General features: G+C 41.1%; 1 protein-coding gene across 6 annotated transcripts in view; it reads right to left on the bottom strand.

Moving 5' to 3' along the window:
• Nucleotides 1-26,732, bottom strand: part of KIAA1217 (KIAA1217 ortholog) — a 514,478-nt gene that overhangs the window by 443,125 nt on the left and 44,621 nt on the right. The window contains exon 1 of one of the 6 annotated variants that reach the window (XM_069729566.1): nucleotides 22,503-22,645. The exons of the other annotated variants lie outside the window; for them this stretch is intronic. The gene's annotated coding sequence lies outside the window, so the exon portion shown is untranslated. Of the gene's footprint in view, nucleotides 1-22,502; nucleotides 22,646-26,732 lie in introns of those variants that run through there. 6 annotated transcript variants of the gene reach the window in all.

Genomic DNA, 26,732 nt, shown 5'->3' with positions numbered 1-26,732 from the left:
TAGAACCCAGGTCCTAGCGCTGAAAAACAACAGTGACAACCGCTGAGCCACCATACAGTGCTAACCACCGAGCCACTGTACAGTGCTAATCACCAAGTCACCATACAGTGCTAACCACTGAGCCACCGTGTTGTCCAATGAGAAAACTTGCACCAGAAGTGTTATTATATAATAATAATAATTTAGCAAACAAGATTATTATTTTCTAACGCAGACTCTTTAAACGTAATGTATCACCAATATTACATTTCATATTTTTATCCATTCAGTTTTTTATTTGTGTATTATTTACTTAATATTTATTTTAATTTTTGTGCATGATTATGGCGTCAATTGAATGGCCTGAACTGCCATTAATAGAGATATGCTTTACAGCAATCACACGGATTTTTTTTATTATTATTATTATTTATATAGCACCATTAATTCCATGGTGCTGTACATGAGAAAGGGGTTACATACAGGGTTATAGATATCGTTTACAGTAAACAGGTTTACAGTGACGGACTGGTACAGAGGGGAGAGGACCCTGTCCTTGCGGACTTACATTCTACGGGTGAGTTATTTAGGCACGCTCTGTGATCTGTGCAGAGGTCACTGTGCAGGGAGTAGGAGGACGACAACCTCATGCGAATCTTGTGATCTACATACAGGTGTTCTCTGCTATTGCAGTGCTGCCTATGATGATAATGAGACTGCTGAAAAGTCATCTCTACAGAACAGGAAGTATTAACATAAAAAACTTAACTTAAACAATTAGCCATTTTCTGCTGTCACTTAGGACCACACAATGTTCCAGAAGGATTAGCGCAGGAGGATTTACTCTCGTACACGAAAAAGTTAAATTTTGTGTCTTTCACGCACAGAATTGATGGATGGAGAACCCGGCGTAGCTGCTACCTTTGATTTACTGTTCTCTATCAGAAGTTTCTTTTATTTCCAAAATGTACAAACTGCACAGGGACAGCATTGATGTCTTTGAAAACTAAGTACAAAGGAATATTTTACATATTCATCAGATTTTTCTCTCGTCTGCAGTCAGTGATTTGCAAATTTTAATATAAATTTACTTACAATGGGGAGAAAAAAAAACACCTTTCTGATAATTTAATATGATTTTTGGCGCATTATGTTACAGAAGGAGAAACATATCAATAAATGGAGGAAAGAAAACGGTACACATTGGAGGATTATTTGCGGTCATTAGTAGCAGCCGACCATACGTGTTCTGTACAGCTCCGCCATTCAAACAAGTGCTAATCATAGGCAATTTCTCCCGCATTGAAGTGACTAACAATGCCGGGCAAATTTTATTTATTCTTTACCGATAATTGTCGGAAACGTAACGACAGAAAACAGCATAGGCCGCAGCTGTGCAGGCGGTAGTTACCAATCAATAAGGGTATTGCTGTGAATAATGGCGCTCATTATGGAAATCAGGAGTTCCTATGGAGCCGTTCACAGCGTAAAATGAATAATTTCATGGTGTAAACTAGGAAAGGATTGGCTGAAGTCAGTCCATATGGAGCCACTTATATCATTGCATTTACTTTCCATTTTCCAAAGTCCTTCTGCACATTTTTTTGCACAACTAAGGCCTTAATCAGATGTCCAATTTTTTGGCCGTACACGAAAATCAGACCAATTATTCTGATCAAACTCTGTGGGGCGAGTGTCATCTGATTTTCTCGTACATGTAGAAATGTAAAAAAAAAAAACAATTCCTCCACCTTCTCAATTCTAAGAGTCCGTGAAAATCGGGCTGCACTAGGTTGTCAATTGTTTTTTTTCACGAACTCATTGACTTGCCATTGTCGATTTTCACCCGACCCATGAATCAAAATCAGACATGTCTCCGATATTTGCTGCAGACCACATGGTTCAAGAAAAAAAATCGGACAAGTGAATGGTCCCATCATGGATACAAGTGCTATCCGCGAAAAACATGGATAGTTCTCGTACGTGAAAATCGGACATCTGAATGAAGCCTAGCAATGGTTGCCTAAGTAGAGAGCAAATCGTTAGAAGTGGCAGCGCTGCCGTGAAGGAGTTGTGCCACTTTGTCTTCTGTTGGCGCCACTAGACTTTTTTCAGAGACATATTCTAGTCTTGATACATAAGAAGAGACTGAAAGCGCACTCACCGGTTTTTGAACAATCAGAGCGGTTTATTCACATGAGATCATGCGGTGCAGGGAGGGTATATGAATACCCTCCCTGCACCGCATGATCTCATGTGAATAAACCGCTCTGATTGTTCAAAAACCGGTGAGTGCGCTTTCAGTCTCTTCTTATGTATCATATTGGATCTGTTTTTCTTAAGCAGCACCAAGGTATAATCTTTTCAGCGGTTTTTTTGTTTAGTTTGTTTTCTGACAAAAGGCTTAAACAGTGCTTTTTTTTGCCCCTGGAGCAGTAAGGGTCTAGCGTATAGCGGCTGTGCGATTGCATTTTTTTCTCTTTACTCTGATATTCTAGTCTTTGTCTGAACAAGGGGTCATCCAGAAAAAGCCAAGACTTGATCCTAGGGGACAAAGCAGGACAGCACTTTACTATTGCAGCTGCCACTTGAAGGGTTTGTCCACCACTCGGACCACCCTTTCTCAATTACTGTATTCCCCCATGTAAAATAAACACAACCTGTATTTACTTCCTGTGCCGGAGCCATTCCAGCTATGCCGGAGCCATTCCAGCTATGTCGGCGCCGGGTCTCTCGGGGTTTCCATGATCTTGTTATGTCACATCATGAGGCCAGCAGCCAATCAGTGGCTGCCAATCAATGGCTGCTAATTAGCTGCAAAGCTCATGTGACTTAATGTGAAGTGAGACCCGGCGCCGACATCGCTTTCAAAACCATATGGTATTTAGATTTTGATTTTTCAAGCACTTTTATCCAGGTCAGGGATTTGAACCGAGGACCAAAAAGCAATGGTGCTACTAACTACTGAGCCACCGTGCACATTTTTTTCTGCAGTTTTTGGTGCCAAAGCCTGAAGTGGGCACGGTGGCGCAGTGGTTAGTATAGCAGCCTTGCAGAGCTGGAGTCCTGGGTTCAAACCCCACGAAGGACAACATCTGCAAAGAGTTTGTATGTTCTCTCCGTGTTTGCGTGGGTTTCCTCCAGGTTCTCCGGTTTCCTCCCACATTCCAAAGACATACTGATAGGGAATTTAGATTGTGAGCCCCATCGGGGACAGCGATGATAATGTGTGTAAAGCGCTGCGGAATATGTTAGCGCTATATAAAAATAAAGATTATTATTATTAAGTGGCTCAGAAGAAATTGGAAAAATATCTTACACTTTCCATCTTTGGATTTCATGAAAAAAAAAAAAATTGCAATAAAAATTGCAGTGGTCTTTTTCCAAAAAATGCTAGTGTGAAATCACCTTTGCTCAGTTAAAATGCAATGTAAACATCGATAGATCCCTGCATTAAGGCAGCACAGAAGAAAAGAATACAAGGACCTTTATCTACTTAAGGGGATAAGCTCTTTGAACTCTACGACCCCTTTAATGTTTTTGAGGAAGGAAGAGATGAATGAAACCTTCCAATGAATAGAACTAATGTACGGTATGTTATATCACCAAAATTACTTTATTGTACATTTCTAGATAACGGCAGCTGTTTCATAATTACCTAAAAATGTTCCCATAATTGCACTGAATAAATCTTTGCCTGGAATATTAATTATCATCTGGTAAAATTAAGGAAAAAAAAAATAAAGAAAAACCCTGAAGTATCCAGTGAGGCTTAAAAATAAAAAAAAAATTGCAAACCCCTGGAAACTTACCTGTAGCTTTAGACTAGTTTCTCAAAGACACCGAGGGAATCTCTCAGGGGATCGGTGTCATATATTATTTAGAGTTCTTCACATAAAGTACCTGGAATGTAATAAACCAATACTGATATATTCACGGCTTCTTACAAGAGGCGGCGCATTAACCCCTTCATGGCCACCCGCTAACTTTCTCCGAAAAAGGGTTGCCTATTTCTAACAAAAAATTTGTCCGGAGCATGTATACAATGGGACCAATTTACTATTGCATTCAGACCTTTTTTGGTCTAGTTTTTTTTTAGTTTTACGCCTGGTTTAGATTTTTGACCAAATTCATCTTTTAAGTTTTGCCTTTTTTGAAGCCTAATTTTTTTTATGTATTTGCTTGTTTTTTTTTGCAATATTTGACAGTAAGGGTGTGATGTTTGGTTTTCAGATATGAGTGAGTCATCAATTAAGACTTTAAAAATGGCAAAATTTTGGTTCCAAATGTTCTCCATTTCTCCCCTAAAATGATTTCATGCACTTTTGATATTTCTGCTCAAATTATGTGACTTGTTAACACAACTGTGACATGTTGCTCTACAATGAAGCAATAAAATGAAAAAGACAAAAATAAAGAGCGTTTTTGATTTTGCGCAAAAATTGACAAACCTTTGAGCGCCATTTAGAAGAATTTGGTGCAAAAAAAAAATACCCCAAGGCAAAAAAGAAGTTATTTAAAAGAAAATCAAATGATGAATCTCGTCTCGTCAACATAAGGATGTGGAAGCGGTGGAGCAGCTTCGCACAACTATGATAATTCAGGAGATGAAGCTTAACGGGATATTTCCAATGCACACATTGGTTTTATATTGACATGCCATGCAAAAATGTCCCATGGATGCAAGGACCCGCCCCCACCATGCTGTCCTAACTCTAGATTCGACAGGTGGGGAGACCACCAGCTACAGCATGCAGGTAGGGAATGAATGGGGAGGTGGCCACACACGTGCACAGCTCTCCATTCACTTTCGTAAAACTAGGCTGCACCTTGGGTTTGTATTCAGATGCTAGATGCCAAATACTAGGATATTTTAAAAGGAAGGCTGTGCAATATGAAAAATAAGTGAAAACATTAAAAGAGGTTGTCTAGCCAGAACGAAAACTCCTGCCTATTCGGATTAAAACTCTACCAGTTTATTTGAGCAGCTTCAAATTCAGGTAAATGTAGAGATGTCGTCAGAGCAAAAACTGACGCGTTTCAGGCATGGTATTGTCCTTAGTCATGGGATGACTGAAATGCGTTGCTGATGATGAATTGAGCCCACCCTCTTCATTCAAGGATGTGGAACTGGTAGAGCAGCTTGGCACAACTATGATCATTACGTACAATCCCAGGCCCGAAATGCGTCAATTTTTTGCTCTGATGCCATTTCTACATGAATCTGAATTTTAAACTGATCAAAAAAATCTTAATCCAAAGTGGCTGGAATTGTTGTTCTATCCTTGTCTACATCTGTGATCCCAGCAGGAGCACTTTCCTCTCCGTGCTGAGAATTAATTACAGATGAACCGATATTCAGTATTACATGTAAAAACTGCCCAGGCTAAGAGCCAGATAGGGAGATGGGCGGTTTTAAAGGGGTTGGATTGGGGATATTTTACTAATTGCTAATGAACCCCTGAAATCCCAAGAGAGGGGCCTTGCAGAGTCCCGGCTGTATGGATCAAGTGTTAAGTATGCGCATTTCTGCTCACTGGGAAGAAAAAGATAAATGTAAGACACAGTGAGCAACGGATTGTATATGCTCACCTGCCTGGGTGCTGACCTGGCACATCACCATACTTGTAAGACTGAAAAGCTGCTGCGCCGACCAATGACCCACAAGCCGATAGGAAGAAATGTATTCAAGCTAAACAGCGTAGTTGATGAAGGAGTCAAAACAATTTCGAAACGCATTGTATGAATAAAGATCCAGAGAACATACGCACTTGTTTGGTTTGAATACATGGGGAACTGTCGTAGATAGTGGAGTACAAGGATTTGCTAACCCCAGCAGTCCCATAGTCAAAGAATGAAGCGCAAAGTCAAATGCCAGAATACCACTGCTGATGGACCCAGAGGTCAGACCCACAAACATCAGCAAGTTACTCCCAATCCTACGGTAACCTATAGATAACTGTGCACTAAGTCAACATTTGACACATAAAAGATTCTTGAAAAATATCTTGAAATCTTGGCCATATCAGACACCCATCTGTAGACAGCTGTTTCAAGGCTCCTTGAAGTCAAAGAAAGTTCTACTTCCGCACTGCTGCGATTAGCTGACCCCAAAGTGCACAACACCTTAAATCACATAAAATGGGCATGTATGGCTGATAATATCCTTTAACATTACCAACGGGGTGCTGCATCCAACAAAAGCATACAGAGTTCATGAAGAAAAAAACAAGAAAAAGATTGGAGCGCACTTACCCAGGTAAAATAGTCACCACTTTATTAGGACTTTGTACAAAAAGCAGGGAAGGGGGTGGACAAAGATCGGACGACGGCCGTTTCGTGCAAAGTGGCACTTCAACGGGTCCTATCTTGAAATCTTGGCCATATCAGACACCCATCTGTAGACAGCTGTTTCAAGTCTCCTTCCCTGTATAAATAGTGAAAAGGCTACTGGCCATCAGGGGGCACAGTTATCTATAGTTTTCTTCCCAATTTCCATACTTTTTCCCAGACATCATTTCTGTAAAACTCCCTACTGCACAGGTACGGACTGGGGCTGAAATTCAGCCCTGGCATTTGAAATCACACAGACCCATGCGGTCCCCATCCCCAAGCACTAGATGGGATATATTAGTAAGATTACCCTGGGTGGAGGAAGCAAGATCTACTACAAGAATTATTTCTAATGTTCCCTATGGCCTGCTGGCACTTTGTGCTTGTCACACCTCTTAACAGTATGGGTGTCTTGAGAACACCGATTCTGTTAATAACATAGCAGACAATGTGGCCCATGACCAGACAGGCCCTTTTGGCATTTGCCAGAATTGCCCAATGGCCAGTCCGGCCCTGCTACTGCAGTTGGATCTCTTCATCTCTTCAAGGAGTGTGCGTAACACCCCAAAAAGAAAAATGGAGAATTAAATGATTTGTTGAAAAATAAATTTCTATTAGCAATAAAAAAAAATCTCATACGAGTAGTTTCCCATCAGTCACTTCTTGCAGAAATAACCTGCGCAGGCCATTTTGTTTTAGCACCGTGTAATGCACATTGGACACGGCTGGAAATTCTCTCGATCAATCAATACAATGGAAATTAAATATCATACAGAAATGCCCTCATGACATGACTTCCAAGAGCTTTCACCAAACACTACGTTTTAATGAGTTTCATAATGATTTCATGACATTTACAAACACATATTAACAGATGGCGATTTATATTCCGTAAATTACTGACCAGGAAATACCGTATGTTATCTTTAATAGTAAAAATATTAACGTAAGATGTTTCACCGATTAAAAGCTTTGGGAGAGATTTCAAAGTTTGTGTCCTTCACAAAAATAAATATCATAAAATGCAGCAAAGTTGTAAGACGTTTCCTAAAAAGGGCAATTAGATCTTAATCCTCATGTAAATATTGAAACAAATTAATTTAGGATTGCCTGGTCATATGATATTGATGACCTACTCCTAGGAAAGGTCCAACACCTGGGATGCCCCCATGATCATCTCTGGTGACAGACGAGTTGTAATTCAAGTGAATATGGACTGTTCTGCGGTACCTAGCAGCGGCTGCTACATATTGAATCCTGCTGCCAGTATAGCTAAAAACAGCTGACCATGGGAGTGCCTGGTGTTGGACCCTCACAGATCTGATATTAATGATATATTCTGAAAACAGCTGATCAATATCATACCTACCAAAGAACTTCTTTAACAATTGGGTATTACCGTTCCCCTTGTCAATAGGCCATGTCCCTTCACAGTAGTATAGAATGTTAGAGTTGGAAGAGACATCAAGGGCCATTGTGTTGAACCACCTGCTCAATGCAGTGCAGGTACAGTTATTAGCTAACCATATATTTCCAGGAGGAATTGCAGAGGAATAGCACAATGCAGAGTCAGGCGAGTCTTCTTCTCTGTGGTTTTATGTGTAGGAAAAAACCCTTCTCATGCAGGAGCGGATGTTTTATTGGTGCAATGAGCTGAAGAGAGCATTCGGAACCAGACAACAGTCTTTCTCTTCAATCAATCCCTTACCAAAAGAACACCGTGTGATATATCGAATACACAGTGGTGCTCAGCTGCGTGCTTAAATAGAGTCCAAATGTCACGCACACTGTGGGAAGATTAAGTGCAACATGAGAGGATGAGAGGAAGGGAGCCCAACACTAGGGAAGAGGGGAGTGGGGACCCCTAGGCAGATCTAAAATCACCCTGTCTGCCCTAAACATCCCTATATAGGTTCTGCACCTATCGCCGAGCAGAAGCCTAATCCCTACCCAACCCTGGAAATAAGCCCTGCAAAGGGAAGGACAGGGTTTCACTAGTCAATCCCCACTACAACTAAAGACAGCTGGGATAGACAAACAAGGGGGACTCTTATCTTGAGTAGACTCAGAGAGATAACAGAGATGTCTTCCAACAGCACCAAAGAGGAAGATAGCTGACTGCTATAGCACCAAGCCTCAAAAGGGGGAAATGGAAATATCACCGGAGATTCCCAGAAGCAGACAGGAAGTCCATAAACATCCAGGTCCAGGTGTGTCAGTTATAGCTGGGGGGAGGTGGCCATTAGGTCCAAGAGTCAGAAGGACTAGAAAGGCATCTGCAAAGCCAATTACAGAGACCTTCTGCAGCCAGATGATGTGCGACTGTCTGCAGTCTCTGACACACCCGTGACACCAAATATGAAGAGAAGAAAAAGTGGCACTCACCAATCCATGAAAAATCAAGTATTTATTCCAAAGTTCAGGACATAGACATGGTACGCAGGGTGTGCGGTGAGAGAAGAGAGAAGAAGATGATGGCCGTGTCATGTTAATGCAGCGCTTCTACGGGTCCAGGTGGCAGTCTGGTGAGTTTTCCTTCTCTTCATATTTGGTATTGTTGGTGCAACCTGCGCAGCCGGACAGGGGCCCAAGAGGTAAGGGGGCTCTTTCCACCTCCAAGCCATGTGGAATTGTGCATTATGATGCACTTCTGGACTGCAAAGGGCACATATTAACTTCTTGCACAGGAGCCTCTTCTGTCTTTGTCCTCTAATGTTCCCACGTAAGAGGTCATTGAGAGATATTGCTCCTCTCTGCTGACTAGGCAATAGCGTCATACTTATGACCTTTTTAGTTGGTAGGTGCAATGCTTAAAGTTTAAGGGAAGTTTGGTAAAAAATAAATTCCTCTTATGACCCTAAATCAAGTGACTCATGGCAATAGTGGTTCGTAAAAGATACATAACCATAACCTTAAACATGAAATTCAGGGTGATATTGATGACTTATCATTAAGATAGGTGATAAGCACAATGTATACTTCCAACGACTGAGGGACCAGGTAACAGCTGATTGGTAGGCGATGCCAGGAGTCAGATCCCCATTAATGTAATTTTGATAACCTACCCTAGGGATAGTCAGAAGGAAATCAGCTGTGCTCACATGAATACTTAAGAAATTTTTATAATGCTGAAATTTTATTTCTACAAAACAGCAAAATAGCGTGATGCTGAGTCTGGGGATATAACTGATTGATTCCGAAGACGTGAGACGTTTCCACCAGTCCTGGGTCTTTTTCACATAGTCATTGTGTCCAGAGAAAGAGGCATGATGGTGTATAGCGCAGCGTGCGCTGAAGAAATAGTGTAAGTGCTATACACCACCATCCCTCTTGCCTAAGACTTGATGTGTGTGGTTGATTTTCTTCTGTCTTCTTGTTGGGAAGCCACACAGTTTGACCAGCACCTCCCCATTACTCTGCATGCATAGCAAATCTCCTGCTGGGATCCTAAGGTTAGGACATCAATGTCTAAGCCCTGGACAACACCCCTAATGCCAGGACCCAGATCACTCTTTGATCACCCCCGCTTAGAAACTTGAGTGGACCTTCAAAACTAAAACAAAGTTTCGTACATTGCATCAAATAAAAGTCTTATTAACCATATATTTCCAATTAATGCTTGGTTACATCCTTTGGAGTTTACCCTGAGAGTCTTGTTCGGGTCAAAGCACTAGTCTTCCACTCAGCAGGACTCGGAAACTCAGCTTGAGACAGCAAATTCTACATTCCCACTCAAACCGCAGCATCCTGAAGTTGTCAATCACTCGAAATACTGAAGAGGAAATGTTATCTATTTTTATATATCTGCTACTTATACTTGTATATAAATGTTTCATTCGACAGATGTATAGACATATTGGGAACAAAAAAACATATTGCTATTTATATTTCTGAATAAATGTAATTATTATATTTCTTTAAACAATAAACTTCATATCAGATTTAGAGGAGTTGTTTGGTCTAATGCTGGGAATTTCTGAGTTTATACATGAAGGTTCTCTGTTTGGGATGCACCTGTCTGGCCACAATGGAGCGTAGCTACAAAGAGAAAGAAAAGCTCTGGGGAATGTAAATGGTCACTGTTGTTTATATACAGTAAATCAATAATACAAAGAATATAAGAAACTTTGTAATATATTTTATGCTTTTTTTTCCAGCTATAAGTCACTTTTTTTTCCTACCCCTTATTATGTATTTAGAAATTCAGCTAAAATCCATATTTAAGCTAAAATCCATTCAAGACAAGACGAGTTGCCTCTCACTGAGGGACCATTTACAGGTGCCAATTGCAGTCTATAGAGAGTGCTGCTAATTTCTATTTTGTGTTTTATTTCACTGCAGTGCTGCATTCACATCTGCAGTGCTACATTCACAGCTACACTGCTTAGTACTGTTGTTTAATACCCGCCAAGCTACTCCTGCTTCTGAATATTTGTACTGCTTAGAAGCAGAATTGCGGAGTATGAGATATAGCTTCACAGGAAGTCTACACTCACTGACTGAGACAACTGAAAATTCCCATGCACAGAATAGAACTGGTGAAAAACGTAGGGTACAAGTCACAATCCTCATATACACACGCTGTAGCTTATTCTGAAAACTAAAGGTACCGTCACACTAAGCGACGCTGCAGCGATACCGACAACGATCCAGATCGCTGCAGCGTCGCTGTTTGGTCGCTGGAGAGCTGTCACACAGACCGCTCTCCAGCGACCAACGATGCCGGTAACCAGGGTAAACATCGGGTAACTAAGCGCAGGGCCGCGCTTAGTAACCCGATGTTTACCCTGGTTACCATCGTTAAAGTAAAAAAAACAACCACTACATACTTACCTACCGCTGTCTGTCCCCGGCGCTGTGCTTCTCTGCTCTGGCTGTGAGCGCCGGGCAGCCGGAAAGCAGAGCACAGCGGTGACGTCACCGCTCTGATTTCCGGCCGCTGTGCTCACAGCCAGAGCAGAGAAGCACAGCGCCGAGGACAGACAGCGGTAGGTAAGTATGTAGCGGTTGTTTTTTTTACTTTAACGATGGTAACCAGGGTAAACATCGGGTTACTAAGCGCGGCCCTGCGCTTAGTTACCCGATGTTTACCCTGGTTACCAGCGAAGACATCGCTGAATCGGTGTCACACACGCCGATTCAGCGATGTCTGCGGGAGTCCAGCGACGAAACAAAGTTCTGGACTTTCTTCCCCGACCAGCGACAGCACAGCAGGGGCCTGATCGCTGCTGCCTGTCACACTGGACGATATCGCTAGCGAGGACGCTGCAACGTCACAGGTCGCTAGCGATATCGTCTAGTGTGATGGTACCTTTACTGTAAAGAGTTTGCCTGGGTCATTAACATTGATGGCATATCCTTATGATAGGTCATCAATGTCTGATCGGTGGGAAGGCGACATCCGACACCCCCACTGATAAGATGTTACCGGTACTGGTGTAGACCGGAACTGCAGTTACAGAGCTGCAGTACACAGCTTTGTGAATGGAATAGTGGCTGCAGCCGGGTACTGCACATCAAATGATTAGAGGGTGGCTGTGAATTACTCAGCCGTGGCCACTATTACATCAACAGAGCAGCGCACTGCAGCTCCGTAACTCAGCAGTTCCAGTCGCCACCGACACCTGGAACAGCTGATCAGCGGGGGTGCCGGGGGTCGCACTCTCACCAATCTGACATTGATGGCCTACCCTAAGGGTAGGCCATCAATGTTAAAGTCCCAGTCAACCCATTTAAACTATAGGTACTCTTTAACACGTTTGTACCTTACATTTGCTTTGGTTGGCACCATGTAATGCTTAATTTTCCCAAAGGTGGAGGTGCAGATAAATAATAAAACAGGTTTGAGCTTACTATTAGGGATCCAACCACTGGTCACCCTATGATTAGTCACAGGAACCCTTTTAAGTGCAGCCAAAAAATGTAAGCGGCCCCCCTGGAGTTGTTCAATGGACCTCAGACTGTCTTGTGCCGTCATGTGTTCAAATGGGCATTACCTCATTGTACTTTCTCTTCCATATCAGGATGGTGTCGGACAATTCGGACTTTACGCTTGTCAGTCAGGTTAAGGAGACCAGGAGACACACAAAGGTTTGGACTGGCCCATAGGAGAACAGGAGAATCCTCCGGTGGGCCATAACCCTCTTGTATGAGCAGTACTTGGCACTATATACTTGAGTCACTGTGTACAGATAAAGGCGGCATCTTATTCATTTACCAATCTACCCAGTTCATTGTTATATACATTTGTGATTGAGGATAACTTCACATTTTCATGTAGCTGAAAAGTGGGTCCTGGTCCTGGAGTTGGTTACGGGTGGGCCCTTAGCCCCCCAGTCCGACACTGGACACACATATAGCATTGCACATGGACGCCCCGCTGTCTCTCACTGCAATTTTTTTATGCAACAGATTCGATAAACCTTGGCTTTGTGTGAACTCACTTGGCGGTACACCCAAACCATTTCTCACTTTCTGCAATGTGAATGGCAGATGGCTGAAATCCAAAGAAAAATAATATTTCTATATTTGGAATAATGAGAGTACAAGTCAGCGATTGGCTACACATACTACTATACATATTGCTCCCTGCCTGCTCCTAAAAGAAAGGTTGTTCTCAATAACCAGACTATAGATTTTTCCTTGTAGACTGTTCTCAGGTGGGATTTATATGTGCAGAGATGGGATCTGAAACTTCCGTATTGAAATCTGGAACATGGTCCCTGTCCTAACTCTGCTTCCTCTGCCCTCCGGTCTCCGTATATATCTGAAAAATTACTGTCTCTAGAATATCACAATGTAAGAAATATAAAACCACAACATATCAGACTCTCGCCTACCATCGAAACCTTCAAAAAGAACCTGAAGACCCACCTCTTCCGACAAGCCTACAACCTGCAGTAACCACCGATTGACCAAACCACTGCACGACCAGCTCTACCCTCGCCTACTGTATTCTCACCCATCCCTTGTAGATTGTGAGCCCTCGCGGGCAGGGTCCTCTCTCCTCCTGTACCAGTTGTGACTTGTATTGTTCAAGATTATTGTACTTGTTTTATTATGTATACCCCTCCTCACATGTAAAGCGCCATGGAATAAATGGCGCTATAATAATAAATAATAATAATAATAATAATAATAATAAAATAACATCTTACAGTTAGGAAAAAAAAGACAAATGGATTTGGTTAAAAAGGGACATGGTTATTGGACGTAATGGAATACGATGGTAGATATATGGATCGGGCAGCCTCCCTTACCGAAAGGTTTACAAGTTTCCATAATGTGTAGTTCAGTAGATGTTAAATTAACAATCATTCATGAAATTATGGATCCAGGTACCTCAGCGTTATCTGCGTCCAATATTGAAATCCACAAATTGCTCATTCCTTTTCACAGTGGCACCATAGGTGGTCACCTTCTCCGCTACCCCTTGTCCTGGCCCTTAGCGGAGGGATAGGTTGCAGTACTAAGATTTAGCAGACCTCGTCTCTGTAGAGCTATTAGTTATTAAATTATTAACTTTTTTTTATTTTTCTCCAGTAGCCGTACAGGTAAACTGAGAATTATGAAAATATAAAGATAATCCCATCAGCCTAAGCTTCCAGAATGAATCAACTGAGCTCTTGTTCTAGTCGAAATATCAAACGCATGGAGGATGAGAGATGAGATGTGTTCATACGATATTGCCAGTTACGATGCCACATGTTCTCCAGACTGGCAATATATACAATCTACAAGTATATGTATATAGTATATGTATTGCTCTCCATGCATGTGTTATGACTGTGACACAGCCACGACACATGAGACCGATCAGCCGCTGCGCTCCAGGTATCCGGGTTCCCTCTGCAGCTTATTCGGTAAGCGTTATAGCTTGCCGAATAATATATATATACATATTATATATTATATATACACAGATAGTGCTTAATATAGTACTACCAAAGTCCCTTCCATATGGAGGACACTGTACCATAAACAATTCAATATCTCACACTCAGCGCGATCAAATAATAAAATGATCTAGACTATGGTACTGATATAAAAACCATTATTTTTATTAAAGTGAATCACATGAAAACATCATCATTTAGAACCAACATATATCTACATGACAAGAAGGGTACATAATCCATAAACAAGGGACTATTCTGCCATAGGCTTTTTAAAAAAACCGGGCTGACCAATAATGCGTGTGTAAACACTAAACCAATGATGTAAAACCTGAGTATTTGATGAATCAATACATTGTTGCTATAGAGAAGTGTGCATGTCTGTTAGGATGCAAGTTTCATTCCACAATAGTACATGAGTAGGTAAACACCTATCCTCATAGCGATATAACAAAACCGCACACTACCGCAAGATGGTATACATAAAACATTGACGAATAATCAATAATATACCTTATAGTCAGCCACATGGAAAAATACCTTGGCGTCCCTCTGCCCCGACGCGCGTTTCGCAATGCTTCTTCGGGAGGCGTGTCAGGGCAGGGGGTTAGCCGGTTTAAATAGAGAAGGCCATGATGTTAATTGGACACGGGAGCCGAGAGCAACTACAATCAGCTGGAATGATGTGGTATTGCATAGTCTGCGCCGGCGCCTGAATGAGGAGCTTGCCGAATAAGCAGAAACTCGATCAAATTCGCTCATCTCTACTTAATATGTGTAATAAACAGATGAGCAAATACAAAGTTAGAGCCTACATGAGTCTCCTCCTGATGGAATGACGCCTGTCGACACATATTATGCAGCTTCAATGTTTCAGTGCTGCGTCTTTTTGGATACATGACATCTTATATTTTTTTGCACTTTGTAATTACATCTTTTTGCATTTTGCTCTTTGTTACATTGCCTATTCATGACATTCCTGCTTTCCAACTTTCCCAATAAATTAAAACCCCTTAACATCCCCCCGAGGTTTTTTCGGTTTTGCGTTTTTGTTTTTCGCTCTCCTCCTTCCCAGAGCCATAACTTTTTTTTTATTTTTCCGTCAATATTAGCGCGTGAGGGCTTGTTCTTTTGAACGACACCATTGGTTTTACAATGTCGTGTTTAGAATTTTTTTTCACCACTTAGATAAAAAAAGAACCTTGACATGTTTGGTATCGACGAACTCGAAATGACCTAGAGAATCATAATGGCAGTCAGTTTTAGCATTTAGGGAACCTAGCAAAAAAGCCAAACAAAAAACAAGTGTGGGATTGCACTTTTTTTGCAATTTCACCACACTTGGAATTTTGTTCCCATTTTCTAGTACACGACATGGTAAAACAAATGGTGTCGTTCAAAAGTACAACTCGTCCCGCAAAAAATAAACCCTCACATGGCCATATTGATGAAAAAAATAAAAAAAAGTTATGGCTCTGGGAAGGAGGGGAGCGAAAAAACGAAAACGCAAAACCGAAAAAAGCTGCGGTCATGAAGGGATAAAACATTAATAAAGAGCCTAGTAAGTGACATATCGATTCCATTTGAACTCAGCTTACCAAAGATGGGATAAACCGCAGTTCATTTATGTTTTAGAGGGAGGGGGCAATCACTTTTTCACGCAGGACCCTGTAGGTTTGGATTTCTTTTTCCCTTAATAATAAAGACCTTCATTTATAAACTGCATTTTGTATTTACTTGTGCTGTCTTTGTCTAATATTTACATTTGTTTGCTGATCTGAAACTTTTAAGTGTGACAAACATGCAAAAGACTAGGAAATCAGGAAGGGGCAATCACTTTTTCACGCAGGACCCTGTAGGTTTGGATTTCTTTTTCCATTAATAATAAAGACCTTCATTTATAAACTGCATTGTGTGGTTACTTGTGTTATCTTTGTCTAATATTTACATTTGTTTGTTGATCTGAGACATTTAAGCGTGAAACACATGCAAAAGAATAGGAAATCGGGAAGGAGGCAATCACTTTTTCACACAACTGTATATTTTTTTCTAGACATTCTTTACACTTCCACAGTTCTGCTTGGAAAACTGAATCTAAACACGTCAGTATGTATTATGTATTCAGGCATGATTTTGACAGATTTTCATTTCTGCTCACTTGTCCTTCAGGAGAATGTAACCAGCTTTCTGTTAAAGGAAACAAGTAAATGCAAATGTTCTTACCGTATGTGACAGCTTGTAATCCAAACTCGCACATGTATCAAAGATACCGTGAATTTGTTATCTGGTTTTATCAAGTCAGTTCTATAGGAAATTGCAAAGTGATTTCCTTATTCCACTTATTTATTCACATCTCTAAAACTATATAACATTTGCTCTAATATACTGCTGAACCACCCACGACAAATGTCATTGTGTCATCCTGTGAATCTAGAATTGTCGTCGCTTTATTGAATTCCAGATTATCAAAAATTCCAAAATGATCATCTCTGCATAGCACTAAGTTTCCTAAGGCCATGGTCCCACACTACACAGCACTTTTTTTGTGTATAAAATCTGCTGCTTTTAACAGTTAAAGCATGGCGGATGTAATTTCATGAAAACTCAGATGCTGTTTGGTGCATTTCCCCCCCCCCATATGCTTCGATTGGGAGCTTGATAAAAATGCATGGAAAAAATGCAATTGTGCTTTTAATTCCGTAATTTCAGGGTTTCAGGACTAAAAAAAAAGCATTTAAAAAAGTTATATCAAATTTGCACCAAAACTGCATAAAAAAGTGAAAACATATAAAACAATATTTCAAAAATGTAATACACAAAAACATATTTTGCAGGAAAAAAAATGCAGAGTTTTGAAAAGCGAGAGCATTGTCAAAAAGAATTGCAATAATCCATGTGGCAGTGCAAACTATGGAGGTCTTGGGATATGGCGGAACTACTAAAAAAAATCTCAACACCATTTTTGGTACTTTGTGAAAACAGCAACAGAATACTGTCACCTAGTGGGCAGTTAGTTGCAGAAACTGACGGCTACTTTACAGCTTCAAACCGTGAGGTTCTTAGCTACCCAGAATATCATAGTAATGCCTGGCAGTCAAAAGTAAGATTGATGGAAACCAATATGGCGGTAATACTTCTCCTACACTTGTGTCCAATATTACCCGAAAATCTGTCTATTCACACGGAAGAAAACAAAAAGAAAAACTAGGCAGCCACATTGGTTGTCACCCACGTTCCCAGAAACCATTGGCTAACATGTTAATAACAGAAGAAAGATAAATATGTATTTTTTTATTTACATTTATTATTACTCTTACTACATATGTAAAATTCCCATTGGAATGAAACTAAAACACATATTTGGAAATGTGTCTGAAAACAAACCCGCAGGTGATCTTAGGAGTGTTGTCAATGAAATTCAATCCGCAATGATCGGCATTAGAGGAGGGAGCTGGTGGCTACACATTTCTCCTGCAGTGGCCACTTCAGGAGAAAGGCAGTATTACATGGCATCCATCCCTTTAAAGGGGATCTCCAGGAATAAATAAAAGTTAAATAACTAAAAGAAATGTCATTACATTTAATTAGAAAATCTCAATTGTTTTGTCTAAGGAGTTGATCACTGTAGAATTAAAATGGCCACTGAGAGAAACCTGTCCCAGAATGTTATCTCCTGATCATAGCAAAGAGCTTCCTACTGCACATGCTCTCAAGGTCTTGTACTCTGGCACATGGTCACAGGCTCATGTCCTACAACATATGCTAACAGGCTTCTGTCCTACTGCACATGCTCTCAAGCTCCTGCCCTGCTGCACATTCTCACAGGTTCCTGTCTTACGGCACATGTTCACAGGCTCCTGTCCTACTGCACATGCTCGCATGCTCCTGTCCTACTGCACATGCTCACAAGCTCCTGCCCTACTGCACATGCTCACAGGCTCCTGTCCTACTGCACATGCTCACAGGCTCCTGTCCTACTGCACATGCTCACAGGCTCCTGTTTTATGGCACATGCTCACAGGCTCCTGTTTTATGGCACATGCTCACAGGCTCCTGTCCTACTGCACATGCTCACAGGCTCCTGTCTTACTACACATGCTCACAGGCTCCTGTCCTCTTGCACATGCTCACAAGCTCCTGTCCTACTACACATGCTCACAAGCTCCTGTCCAACTGCACATGCTCGCAGGCTCCTGTTTTATGGCACATGCTCACAGGCACCTGCCCTCCTACACATGCTCACAGGCTCCTGTCCTACTACACATGCTCACAGGCTCCTGTCCTACTGCATATGCTCACAAGCTCCTGTCCTACTGCACATGGTCACAGGCTCATGTCCTACAGCATATTCTAACAGGCTTCTGTCCCACTGCACATGCTCGCAGGCTCCTGTCCTACTGCACATGCTCACAAGCTCCTGTCCTACTGCATATGCTCACAAGCTCCTGCCCTACTGCACATGCTGACAGGCTCCTGTCCTACTGCACATGCTCACATGCTCCTGTCCTACTGCACATGCTCACAGGCTCCTGTCCTCTTGCACATACTCACAAGCTCCTGTCCTACTACACATGCTCACAAGCTCCTGTCCTACTGCACATGCTCGCAGGCTCCTGTCTTATAGCACATGCTCACAGGCACCTGCCCTCCTACACATACTCACAGGCTCCTATCCTACTACATATGCTCACAGGCTCCTGTCCTATGGCACATGGTCACAGACTCCTCTTACAGCTCATGCTCACAGGCTCCTGTCCTGCACATGCTCACAGGCTCCTCCCTTGTGGCACATGCTCACAGGCTCCTGTCTTCCTGGACATGCTCTCAGGCTCCTGTCCTCCTGCACACACTCACTGGCTCCTGTCCTACCAATCTAAGACAGGTTTCTGTCAGTGTAACAAGGTGATGGCCATTTTAATTCTACAGTCATTATTTCTCTAGACAAAACAATTATGATTTGATTAATTAAATGTATTTAGGAATTGATTTATAATGCCATTTCCTTTAGTTATTCATTTTTTCTATTCCATTCCTCGAGAACCCCTTTAAATAATATAAATATTTGTTATCTACAAATATATAGAAATTTTCTAGAGAAATACGTCCTAAGGTTAGACGCCATTCTACGGCATGTGCCAGTGTTTGCTGGAATTCTTATAGTCTGTGAAAAGCCTAATGCTGCGCTCCCCCCACAATCAATTGTACATTAAAGCAGATGCCTGGACTTTATAGTATGTGTATGGTTGGTGATATATGTAGACTCCCCGCCAGCTGGGTGAAAGCAATCATCCAAAAAAAAAGAACTGCACCAAGCATTATTAAATGTCTGACTATTTCCAGGCAACTAATTTGTCCTCATTATGAAGTTCCCAATGCAGCACAAAGTGGCAATCTGCAAACTGCCGTCTCTCCTTACATGTGCCAGGAGCTCACGCCAGAAGAAGTGGCCTAAAGATGCCAGCTTTTGGGACATTTAGTGGCCCACCTAGTATCGTCAGACGGTCAGAGCAATTCCTTAATATATCGTGATTAATGAAATCGCTCCTTTTGCAAGGAGAATCAATTTAATAAAATCCTATTTGAATGGACTCTCTCAGAAGCCCACTGCTTCTTTTTGTGACGGAATACAGACTGCTATAAACTTGAGCAATTCCCTAACATAATAATTAGAGACAATTACATTATTGAAATGATTAACTAGAAAAAAAGCTAGAAGCATAAGAATTTGTATTATGTTTATGGACTCTCCCAGAAGCCCAACACTCCCCTTTTGTGACAGAATACAGGCTGCCATAAACTTGAGTGATTACCTAATATGCTAATAAGCGGCATTTACATTATTACTAGTTAAATATTTCAATAATGTAAATGCCCTATTAGAATCTTAGGTAATTGCTCAAGTTTATGGCAGTCTGTATTCTGTCACAAAAGGGGAGCGCTGGGCCTCCAGTGGAGTCCATTCACATAATATGGATTCTGTTATTATCAGTGATTATTACTAGTTAATTATTTCAATAATCACTGATAATAACAGAATCTGTATGATGTGAATTGACTCTACTGGAGGCCCAGCGCTCCCCTTTTGTGACGGAATACAGACTGCCATAAACTCGAGCAATTACCTAATATGCTAATAAGCGGCATTTACATTATTGAAATAATTAACTAGTAATCATCACTAGTAATAACAGAATATGTATGATATGAATGAGTTCGATTAGAAGCCCAGCGCTCCCATTTTGTGACGGAATACAGGCTGCCATAAACTTGAGCAATTATCTAATATGCTAATAGAAGGCATTTACATTATTGAAATAATTAACTAGTAATGATCACTAGTAATAACAGAATATGTATGAGGTTCATGGACTCTACTAGAAGCCCAGCGCTCACCTTTTTGTGACGGAATACAGACTGCCACAAACTTGAGCAATTCCTTAGTATAACATTTAGAGGCAATTACGTTATTGAAATAACTAAATATTAATAATTACTAGTAATTACAGAATATGTATTATGTGAAAGAGCTCTCCGTCAAGCACAGAATCCTTTGTGACAGAATACAGACTACCATACACTGTAATATAATAATTAGTAGCAATTACGTTATTGAAATAATTTATTAGTAATAATAATAAGTGGAGTGTTATAAAAAAAAAAACAATTGAAACCTATCATATAATTGTAATTCTAGGGATCATATACCGCCTTTAGATAAAATAATACTGTCTTAGAAGTCACTAAAAACCTCCGATACTATATACAGCTATGTTCACACGTTGCATTTTTTCACGCTTTTTATGCAAATTAAAAGCTGCGTTTTACAGTACCAAAAGCGTCCATTTCAATAATCTCATGCACACAATTCTTTTTTTTCCTGACTATATTGGAAAGCTGCTGCTTTTTTAAAAGTCACTTCTTTCAGTGCTTTTTTAGCATGTTTTCACCATAGAAAGTGCAAAAAAACACATTTTTGCTGTGTTTTTGGTGAATGAAAATAACTTTATTAAACATGAGCTGCAGACAAATGAATCTGCCCCCAAAAAGCAGCAAAAAAGTAGCAAAACCTGCGCTTTGTAAACAGCTCTTTTTTTTTTTTTTTTTACTGCCAAGAGAACAGGTTTTGGCTGCAAAAAAAAAATAATGCAGCAATAAAGCAACATGTGAACATAGCCTAAAAGTATGAGATTATAAGTGGAGGATATGTTTATGGGTTGCACAATCTCAAGATCCCTTCTTATATTTTCTATTATGTAAATAAGAAAGAACATTCAAATCTCAACCGCTGCACAGCAAAAAAAAAAAAAGTAGACTAAATAGTCCCTTATTCTTTTTATGAGAAGTTCTGCAGCAGCTGCAATGGATTTTATGATGTTCTGCATCAGCTGGGACACTAAGCTGTATAATACATGCTACAGCTGCTGAAGAACCTCTTTGTTAAATAGAAAAGGAGAACAATATATTAATAAGGGCCCCTTTCCATTTGTGAGAAAAAAAAACGGTCCGTAATCTGGACCGAAAAAACGGATGTAACGTATGCGATTGTCATGCGTTTGTGATGCGAGTTCAATGCGGTTTTTTAATCGCACCATCCGTTTTACATCCGTATGCAATCCGCTTTTTTTCTCTGCAACTATTTTTATACAGTCATTTACAGGACTCTTTACAGTGTTCTATGCCACAGAATGGTAAGGTATCCGTAACAAACGGATGGAATATTGATGGTCCGTATTCCATGAGTTTTTTTTTTCTCGCATCCATTGACTTGCATTGGCGAGTCTCGTCCGAGACCCGCAGCATGCTGCGATTTTTTTGTCAGCCGACCCAGATTTTTCTCAGTCCGATTTCGGCTGAGAAAAAAAAACGCAAATGAAAAGACACCTATTAAATAACATTGGTCCGAGTGCAATCCGATTTTTTTATCGGATTGCACTCGTCCGTTTTCCTTGTAAGTGGAAATGAGCCCTAAGCGGGGGGAAAAACGAGACGAAAAACGAGTTAAAACGAGATAATCAGCGACGCTCATCTATGGGACATCGCCGCCTGGTCCTTATATCTGGGTTATTATAGACAAAGTAATGGAAAATTTCTAATATTATTATTTTCTAGGTAACGCAAGTTCAACATGCAAGGAAAAACTGATAGGACGGACTTCCACCAAAGTTTCCGTAGTTCTTTTTCCATAAAGCTGGAGACATCTAGACGTTATTCCTAAACTCGTATCTATCAGCCGAAACCCTACATGACGACTACAGCTCCCATCAGATGCTGTCATCTCGTGGAGTCGGAACTTACTGTTATCCAGGCTTATTATCCAGGCTGATGACTCCCACCAGTTTCATATGTCAGAAACAGATACCCAGACTGGATCCGCCGCACTGATTTTTCCAGATCTCATTATCCATTTACTGGAGAACGAATTTGCGAACGAAGGAAAAAAAAAAAAAAGAAAAAAAGTGAAAATATTTTTGTTCTTGCGTCCCAATGGCGGTGCCCCCTCTCTGCGGCTGCACCGTGACACTTCCTGCCTCACCCCCTCCCTCCGCTGCTCCTGTTATTATACCACAGTGTGAGGATGTCTGCCGAGAAATGGAACAGGCCTTAGAAGTTCTGCAACTTAAAGGAAAACATATGCAGGATTTCCTGCCGCTCAGCCCCTATTAAAACCTACGGGCCTTGTGGATATCTGTAGGATTCTCAGGGGCTCAGTTTGGAAAGGAGACAGCTACTGTTTATTCTTATCACAATATATGATGAAAGCAGATGGCCGCCTCTACTGGGTATTTCCTATGTTGGAAAACGCAGATTTCTTAAATAAAGCTTATATTATTCCTTATTTAAACGATCTGGACTCCTGTGACGCACATATGTTTTGTCTTTGTTTTTCATCAATTTCAAATATTCCAGGGAAATATTAATTTAAACGTTTTAAAATTGACCATAAATATGTAATTATTTTTTTTCCTCTGGTGTAAATGCCGCTGTTCTCCTGAATCCGGCGCTGTTTTTCTTCTGTTCCTGCGCCTCTCCAGTCCTGAGATATGCCTCTTTCTTTCCTGGATATAAATCTAGACTTTTTAGCCAAGTGGGCATGCCCCTCAATTTGGTCTCCGTAGAGATGAGTTGATGATCACGCCCACTTGGTTAACAAGACTACAGAAAAGATTAGGCTGTATCTCAGGAATGGAGAGGCACAGGAACGAAAGAAAAACAACGCCGGATTCAGGAGAACAGCGGCATTTACACTGCTTCGTGTGTGTGACAAAAGACAGGTCTTCTTTAAAACGAGGGCTCCACTTTTTTAGGCAGAGCCTGAACGCTGGCTGCTAGTGATAAGCGAACGTGCTCGGATAAGGTGTTATCCGAACATACTCAGGTTCTAACCAAGTGTCTTCTGTGTGTTCGAAAAATATGTTCACGTCCCTGATCCTGCAGGGATTGGCTAACAAACAGGGGATCCCTGCATGTGTTGTGGCTAACAGCCGCGGCGACTAGAACATATTTTTTGGGCACTCGGTTAGCACCCAAGCATGCTCAGACAACACCTTAGCCGAGCACGTTCACTCATCAATAATGGCTACTTCTTTGTGTTGCAGAGATATAGAGATTCCTGTGGGCAATGTTACGTTGGTTTATTATCACCCAGAAAACCCATTACAGAAAAAGGAAATATTTGAGCAAACCCCTATCTACTGTATATGAAAAACAATCTTTGTTGCCCTTCACAACCAACCAGTCACAACGTTTTCATGTATTAAAAACAGAATATGAAATCAAAACTCTGTGATTGGTTGCAAAAAGTTTTTCTTTTTCACATTTCTTAAATTTCCCCCAATAGGTTAAATAAAATTTTTATATATATTGTGAGGCAGTTATTTGCGAGGGTCGCTATGTGTGCGGATGCGCACAGAAGCGTATTGAGGCCGCTGGAGTGAATTGCAGTCATAGGCGTAGCTGTGATTGCAATGCAAAATAAAAGTAAGTGTTGATCTTGGACAAGCTACTTGTCCAAGGCAGATTTAAGAAGACCTGCCATGAGCTTTTATTTTTTAAAAGGACTACAGGATGGTAGTGGGGTGGTCCGTTTCCTTTCACCCAGGTCTTCCAAGTGGCCTACGGCCACATGTTCCTTGTAAAAACCCTGCAGCAGAGGGCTGGGTGTGTGTTTTGGTTTGCAAGCGTGCAGAGCTGGAGGCTCTGCAGAGCTCAACCTGTGTGAATCAACACGGAGCCAAGCCTAGCCAAAAGGCCTTGCACCCCTTGCAGTCGCCCATGGCAATCGGTCCTGGTTACGGACTATCTTGTTTCCCAGCTGCGATCCGGAGGATACGATTTGCTTTCTGTTTGTGAGTACGCTGACCATTAAAGAGACTTTGTTTTTTAACTTTCCTGGGTCGATGCCTGTCTGTCAGACTGCACCAACCCCGCTGTACAATATGTTTCCACTATAATCATTAATTTTACCCTTTCCCACCCTGCTTTGTAAAAAAATAGCTGATAGTCCAAAACACAGACTGGGTTTCCATTTGCGACATCCACAGCGCTATACAACCAGCTACCGAACCTATCTGCTGAGATCGGAACTAACTCTGATTGCAGCAATTTATCGTAACCTCTTTGATGCCACCATCGATCGTGACAGCAGCATAGAAGAGTCTGGGAATGGAGGAAGGTAGGCCTTTCCCCAGCACAACATGATTGTGGCGTGCCGATGGCATTGTCATGTTAGCCAAGGGGGTGTTGTCTCCTTCAGGCTCCTGTGTCTGCTATGTTTGTATATTTGTGCCTGCGGCGGAGTTTCATAGGAGAGCATTACTTTTTTGACACCCTGCAATACCGCCGTATTGCAGTGAATTGTACATGCGATCAAGTGTATTCAGGTTCAAGTCCTCTAGGAGAATCCATAAAAAATGTAAAAAAGTAGGTAATTATATTTTCTAAAAAATTTTTTAAAAAAATATATCACCCCTCTTTTCTTGGAACATAAATACAAGCTAAAAAAATATAAAAATAAAATATTTGATAAATGCCAAAATGAAAAAAAAAAAAGAAAAATGGCAGAATTGCAGATTTTGGTAATTTCGTCTCCCAAAAAAAATGGATTTAAAAAAGGATCAAAATACTCGCATCAGCCGCTCCTGTTCTCGCTGTTATTAGCGGCAGCAGGCGGCAGCTGATGGGAGCAGTAGTCCCATCCACTGACACCAGCGATCGGAGGTAAACTTTTTGACGGAATGGGAACTGCGGCTCTCTGACCTGCGGGGATTATTACACGCCGATTAGTAGCGGTCTTGCCGCGCTGTCAAGCACATGACAGATCAACAAATACCCGGTGTTCAGGATCCGAACCCAAACAGTAACACAGACTTCCTGGTGGTATTGTGGTACTATTCAGCTGTTACTGTATGGTAGCATTCTGTACACACTGTATAGTGGTATTATTCAGGGGTTACTGTATGGTGGCATTCTGTACACACTGTATAGTGGTATTATTCAGGGGTTACTGTATCGTGGCATTCTGTAAACACTGTATAGTGGTATTATTCATCTGTTACTGTATGGTGGCATTCTGTACACACTGTATAGTGGTATTATTCATCTGTTACTGTATGGTGGCATTCTGTACACACTGTATAGTGGTATTATTCCTCTGTTACTGTATGGTGGCATTCTGTACACACTGTATAGTGGTATTATTCAGGGGTTACTGTATGGTGACATTCTGTACACACTGTATAGTGGTATTATTCAGATGTTACTGTATGGTGGCATTCTGTACACACTGTATAGTGATATTATTCAGGTGCTACTGTATGGTGGCATTCTGTACACACTGTATAGTGGTATTATTCAGGGGTTACTGTATGGTGGCATTCTGTACACACTGTATAGTGGTATCATTCATCTGTTACTGTATGGTGGCATTCTGTACACACTGTATAGTGGTATTATTCAGATGTTACTGTATGGTGGCATTCTGTACACACTGTATAGTGATATTATTCAGGTGCTACTGTATGGTGGCATTCTGTACACACTGTATAGTGGTATTATTCTGGTGTCACTGTATCGTGGCATTCTGTACACACTGTATAGTGGTATTATTCATCTGTTAATGTATGGTGGCAATCTGTACACACTGTATAGTGGTATTATTCAGGTGTTACTGTATGGTGGCATTCTGTACACACTGTATAGTGGTATTATTCAGCTGTTACTGTATGGTGGCATTCTGTACACACTGTATAGTGGTATTATTCACGTGTTACTGTATGGTGGCATTCTGTACACACTGTATAGTGGTATTATTCAGGTGTTACTGTATGGTGGCATTCTGTACACACTGTATAGTGGTATTATTCAGGTGTTACTGTATGGTGGCATTCTGTACACACTGTATAGTAATATTATTCAGGTGTTACTGTATGGTGACATTCTGTACACACTGTATAGTGGTATTATTCATCTGTTACTGTATGGTGGCATTCTGTACACACTGTATAGTGGTATTATTCATCTGTTACT

This window comes from Ranitomeya imitator, chromosome 6 (assembly GCF_032444005.1).
Source record: "Ranitomeya imitator isolate aRanImi1 chromosome 6, aRanImi1.pri, whole genome shotgun sequence".
In the NCBI taxonomy this organism is placed as follows: Eukaryota; Metazoa; Chordata; class Amphibia; order Anura; family Dendrobatidae; genus Ranitomeya; species Ranitomeya imitator.
Note: the sequence above shows the minus strand (reverse complement) of the source record. Positions and strands in the feature narration are given on the sequence as shown.